This window comes from Dendrobates tinctorius, unplaced genomic scaffold (genome assembly GCF_039654945.1).
Source record: "Dendrobates tinctorius isolate UK_male_01 unplaced genomic scaffold, ASM3965494v1 ptg000196l, whole genome shotgun sequence".
Classification (NCBI taxonomy): Eukaryota; Metazoa; Chordata; class Amphibia; order Anura; family Dendrobatidae; genus Dendrobates; species Dendrobates tinctorius.
Window position 1 is genome coordinate 12,908,589 of NW_027361863.1, and position 6,636 is coordinate 12,915,224.

Here is a 6,636-nt window from a genome sequence, read left to right on the forward strand (position 1 = left end):
GCTTGCGTCCTACCGGTCTGCAATCTGCCAGAGGATGGGGAGGAAGATTCCCTCCTGGACATGCTGGCCCAGGCCAAGGCCAATGGGTCCATTGAGGACATGGAGATAAGTGGTTCGCTCACCGTGTCCCAGCGGTTGCAGTTGATGGCCACCCTGGAACTCTTCCGGCCCGTGTTCCTGGGAGGACGGAGTTAGCGGTTCATGAGGTGGACACCGGGAATCATGCCCCATTACGGCGAACACCTTATCGGATCTCTGAAACGGTGCAACAAGTCATGCGCCAAGAGGTCGATGAGATGTTAAGGCTGGGAGTGATTCGACGGTCAAAAGGTGCGTGGGCTTCACCTGTAGTCCTCGTGCCTAAAAAGGATCGAACCACCCGGTTCTGCGTGGACTACAGGGGGCTCAACGCCATCACAACCTCTGATGCCCACCCGATGCCGCGCATCGAGGATCTGCTCGAGCGGTTGACAAACGCCAACTACATATCCATCATGGATTTGAGTTGGGGATACTGGCAGATTCCCCTGAGCCCTGAGGCGCAGGAGAAATCCGCCTTTATCACCCCCTTTGGACTGTACGAGTCCACGGTCATGCCCTTCGGCATGAAGAATGCCCCTGCCACTTTCCAGCGGATGGTCAACCACCTGCTTCGGGGACTGGAGGAGTACGCAGTGGCGTACTTAGACGATATTGCCGTCTTCAGTTCCACCTGGGAGGAACACCTTCAGCACCTCCAGGAGGTGCTCAAGCGTCTTCACAAGGCAGGCCTGACCATCAAGCCGGGGAAGTGCCAGATAGGCATGCACAAGGTCCACTACCTGGGGCACCGGGTAGGCGGGGGTTCCATGAGTCCGGAGCCAGAAAAAGTGGACGCAATCGTGTCCTGGCCCACCCCCAGGACCAAGAAACAGGTGAAGTCCTTCTTGGGCACTGCAGGGTACTATAGGCGGTTTGTACAGGACTATAGCGCCCTTGCCAAACCCTTGACTGACCTCACCAAGCAGAGGCTACCCCAAACAGTCAACTGGACAGATGACTGTGAGGCGGCTTTCCAAGCTTTGAAAGCAGCCCTGTGCAACTCTCCAGTGTTGAGAGCAGTCGACAGCAGTCGCCCGTTTCTGGTACAGACCGACGCCAGCGAGTTTGGCCTCGGTGCTGTGCTTAGCCAGGTCGACTCGGGAGACCAAGAACACCCCGTGCTGTACCTAAGCCGGAAACTTTTGCCGAGGGAAGTGGCATACTCGACCATCGAGAAGGAGTGTCTGGCCATGGTGTGGGCACTGCAACGTTTGCAGCCCTACCTGTACGGGCGCGCCTTCACGGTGGTAACTGACCACAACCCTCTGAGCTGGTTGCACACAGTGTCGGGAACCAATGGAAGATTGCTCCGCTGGAGCCTTGCCCTTCAGCAGTATGACTTCACTGTAAAACACAGGAAGGGCAGTGAAAACGGCAATGCCGATGGGTTGTCCCGCCGGGGCGAACCCGCTGAGGTGCGCATGGCCGATTACCGAGAGGTAATGCCTCCTTAGTGCCCTCTTAAGGGGGGAGGTGTGATGTACAATGTCTGCAAGATATGTTTTCTGTTGCAATGTGCTAACAAATCCTCCATCCTAGGACATTGTAAACTGTCAGTAGTAGGAATTCCTTCCCCCCCAGGTTTTATCAACCCTGCCACTTCCTCTGGAAGAGCAGGAATGTTAATTAGCTAGACCATCTTCCTCACACCATTTGGCTTCTCTCAGCTGAAAGAGAAAAATGCGGGAAAAAGGTCTTTGTTTGAAATAAAAACTTTAAGAGCCTGCCCTGCGAAAACCGTACCAAGTAGAGATATGAAAATCATATTTCTGCGATCCGAGCAGACCCAGCTTCGCTGTGGTGCCTGTTGCAAAACTCTCGGATGTCCAGAACCTGAGATATGATTTGCGCCCAAATGGACGGTCATATCGCATAGATGTTTGATGTTTTCTTGATAGGCTCATTACGCTGGGTAACATGATACCACTGATGAGTCCATACCAGCTTCTCCCATAAAGTTATAGCTAATCTAAGTTTTGTAGCCAAAACATAACTCGGATGAGAGAGGAGGGATCAACCCAGAATGCATCTCTCCGTGATGTCACAAAGCAAAGCCTATAAGGCCTTCCCTGGGCAAACCAGCACAGAACAGCTGCAGAGTCCGTGCTGACAAGAACTCAGATGAGCGGAGAAGTGCAGCTCCGCCTCCACCCACCTTAAAGCCACATGGTCTGCCTAAGGAACAATATGGAACTGTGAGTGTAATCTCTTTGTTTTCTCCACTTTTATTTTATACCTGTACTGTACATATTTTATGTCTCAATTTTATAGCAACTTTTATCTGTAATCACTGTCCTCTTTCGGAAAATAAATGAAATTATTTAGATCTGTCTCCATGCTCTAAGAATCGAACTATACGCCTTTGTTAGATAATCGCTACTAATTCAAAGGGTGTGCCACGGACCCTCTTAATTTAACACTGTGAATTAAGTAACCGTGACTGGTGGCAGCGCGTTGTGCACGGCTATTGCGGCTTGCTGGCAGTCTAGAAGGGTCTTATATTGCTGAATAAGGGTCTGCGGCCACAGCATTGATAATTCCCTTACTGCAGAAGCCTAATTGCCGGTTCACAACAGGCAGCCCGTCCGGCGACTAATTATCCTAGGTGCAGTTCCCTGACTGACCTGAGGGTAAGGGGGGTGCCGGAGAGCTGCGAGTTCCGAAGTGGAACTGAGAAAGTGGGATATACATAAATCCCCGCAGTACTTGGAAGATTGATAGCAGTGGTGGGGCATCCAAATTAAACTCCCCCTGCGGCAAATTGTAGAGCGAGATTAGCTTGCTGGATATTTTTGTCACATGGTGCCGGTGGTGGGATAACTAAGATAAGCCCCAACGGTGCCTGTGATAGCTGTGTGCCGGCATTGTGTCACGTCCCTCCGTCCGCTGATACACCCGTGTCAGTGGTGGGATTGTGACATAGTGGTGACACAGGGTCCGCTGTCCGTCGCGTTTTGGTGGCAGCGGGACCCCCGTTAGTGTCGCCCGTAAGTAGACGAACAGCGGTGGGCTGTTCGTCACAGTCCCGTGCTCATATACCCGTCATACACATCCTCCATCCCATAGTCCCGTGCCCATATACCCGTCATACACATCCTCCATCCCATAGTCCCGTGCCCATATACCCGTCATACACATCCTCCATCCCATAGTCCCGTGCCCATATACCCGTCATACACATCCTCCATCCCATAGTCCCGTGCCCATATACCCATCATACACATCCTCCATCCCATAGTCCCGTGCCCATCTACCCATCTACCCATCATGCACATCCACCATCTCATAGTCCCGTACCCATAAACCCGTCATACACATCCTCCATCTCATAGTCCCGTACCCATAAACCCGTCATACACATCCTCCATCCCATAGTCCCGTGCCCATATACCCATCATACATCCTCCATCCCATAGTACCGTGCCCATATACCCATCATACATATCCTCCATCTCATAGTCCCGTACCCATATACCTGTCATACACATCCTCCATCCCATAGTCCCGTGCCCATATACCCGTCATACACATCCACCATCCCATAGTCCCGTGCCCATCTACACATCATACACATCCTCCATCCCATAGTCCTGTGCCCATATACCCGTCATACACATCCTCCATCCCATAGTCCCGTGCCCATATACACATCATACATATCCTCCATCTCATAGTCCCGTACCCATATACCCATCATACATATCCTTCATCCCATAGTCCCGTGCCCATATACCCATCATACACATCCTCCATCCCATAGTCCCGTACCCATATACCCGTCATACATATCTGCCATCCCATAGTCCCGTGCCCATATACCCGTCATACACATCCTCCATCCCATAGTCCCGTGCCCATATACCCATCATACACATCCTCCATCTCATAGTCCCGTACCCATATACCCATCATACACATCCTCCATCCCATAGTCCCGTGCCCATATACCCATCATACACATTCTCCATCCCATAGTCCCGTACCCATCTACACATCATACACATCCTCCATCCCATAGTCCCGTACCCATATACCCATCACACATCCACCATCCCATAGTCCCGTGCCCATATACACATCATACATATCTTCCATCTCATAGTCCCGTGCCCATATACCCGTCATACACATCCTCCATCCCATAGTCCCGTGCCCATATACCCATCATACACATCCTCCATCCCATAGTCCCGTACCCATATACCCGTCATACATATCCTCCATCCCATAGTCCCGTACCCATCTACTCATCATACACATCCTCCATCCCATAGTCCCGTGCCCATCTACTCATCATACACATCCTCCATCCCATAGTCCCGTGCCCATATACCCGTCATACATATCCTCCATCCCATAGTCCCGTACCCATCTACTCATCATACATATCCTCCATCCCATAGTCCCGTACCCATATACCCGTCATACACATCCTCCATCCCATAGTCCCGTACCCATATACCCGTCATACATATCCTCCATCCCATAGTCCCATACCCATCTACTCATCATACACATCCTCCATCCCATAGTCCCGTGCCCATCTACTCATCATACACATCCTCCATCCCATAGTCCCGTGCCCATATACCCGTCATACATATCCTCCATCCCATAGTCCCGTACCCATATACCCATCACACATCCTCCATCCCATAGTCCCGTGCCCATATACACATCATACATATCCTCCATCTCATAGTTCCGTACCCATATACCCATCATACACATCCTCCATCCCATAGTCCCGTGCCCATATACCCATCATACACATCCTCCATCCCATAGTCCCGTACCCATATACCCGTCATACACATCCTCCATCCCATAGTCCCGTGCCCATATACACATCATACATATCCTCCATCTCATAGTCCCGTACCCATATACCCATCATACACATCCTCCATCCCATAGTCCCGTACCCATATACCCATCATACACATCCTCCATCCCATAGTCCCGTGCCCATATACCCATCATACATATCCTCCATCCCATAGTCCCGTGCCCATATACCCGTCATACATATCCTCCATCCCATAGTCCCGTACCCATCTACTCATCATACATATCCTCCATCCCATAGTCCCGTACCCATATACCCATCACACATCCTCCATCCCATAGTCCCGTACCCATATACCCGTCATACACATCCTCCATCCCATAGTCTCATGCCCATATACACATCACACATCCTCCATCCCATAGTCCCGTGCCCATATACCCATCATACACATCCTCCATCCCATAGTCCCATAACCATATACCCGTCATACATATCCTCCATCCCATAGTCCCGTACCCATATACCCGTCATACACATCCTCCATCCCATAGTCTCGTGCCCATATACACATCACACATCCTCCATCCCATAGTCCCGTGCCCATATACCCATCATACACATCCTCCATCCCATAGTCCCATGCCCATATACCCATCATACACATCCTCCATCCCATAGTCCCATGCCCATATACCCATCACACATAACCTCCATCCCATAGTCCCGTGCCCATATACCCATCGTACATATCCTCCATCCCATAGTCCCATGCCCATATACCCGTCATACACATCCTCCATCCCATAGTCTCGTGCCCATATACACATCACACATCCTCCATCCCATAGTCCCGTACCCATATACCCATCATACACATCCTCCATCCCATAGTCCCGTGCCCATATACCCATCATACATATCCTCCATCCCATAGTCCCATGCCCATATACCCGTCATACATATCCTCCATCCCATAGTCCCGTACCCATATACCCATCATACACATCCTCCATCCCATAGTCCCGTGCCCATATACCCATCATACACATCCTCCATCCCATAGTCCCGTACCCATATACCCATCATACACATCCTCCATCCCATAGTCCCGTGCCCATATACCCATCATACATATCCTCCATCCCATAGTCCCATGCCCATATACCCGTCATACATATCCTCGATCCCATAGTCCCGTACCCATATACCCATCATACACATCCTCCATCCCATAGTCCCGTGCCCATATACCCATCATACATATCCTCCATCCCATAGTCCCATGCCCATATACCTATCACACATATCCTCCATCCCATAGTCCCGTACCCATATACCCGTCATACACATCCTCCATCCCATAGTCCCGTGCCCATATACTCATCATACACATCCTGCATCCCATAGTCCCGTGCCCATATACACATCATACATATCCTCCATCTCATAGTCCCGTACCCATAAACCCGTCATACACATCCTCCATCCCATAGTCCCGTGCCCATATACCCGTCATACACATCCTCCATCCCATAGTCCCGTGCCCATCTACCCAACATACACATTCTCCATCCCATAGTCCCGTGCCCATATACACATCATACATATCCTCCATCTCATAGTCCCGTACCCATAAACCCGTCATACACATCCTCCATCTCATAGTCCCGTACCCATAAACCCGTCATACACATCCTCCATCCCATAGTCCCTTGCCCATATACCCATCATACATCCTCCATCCCATAGTACCGTGCCCATAT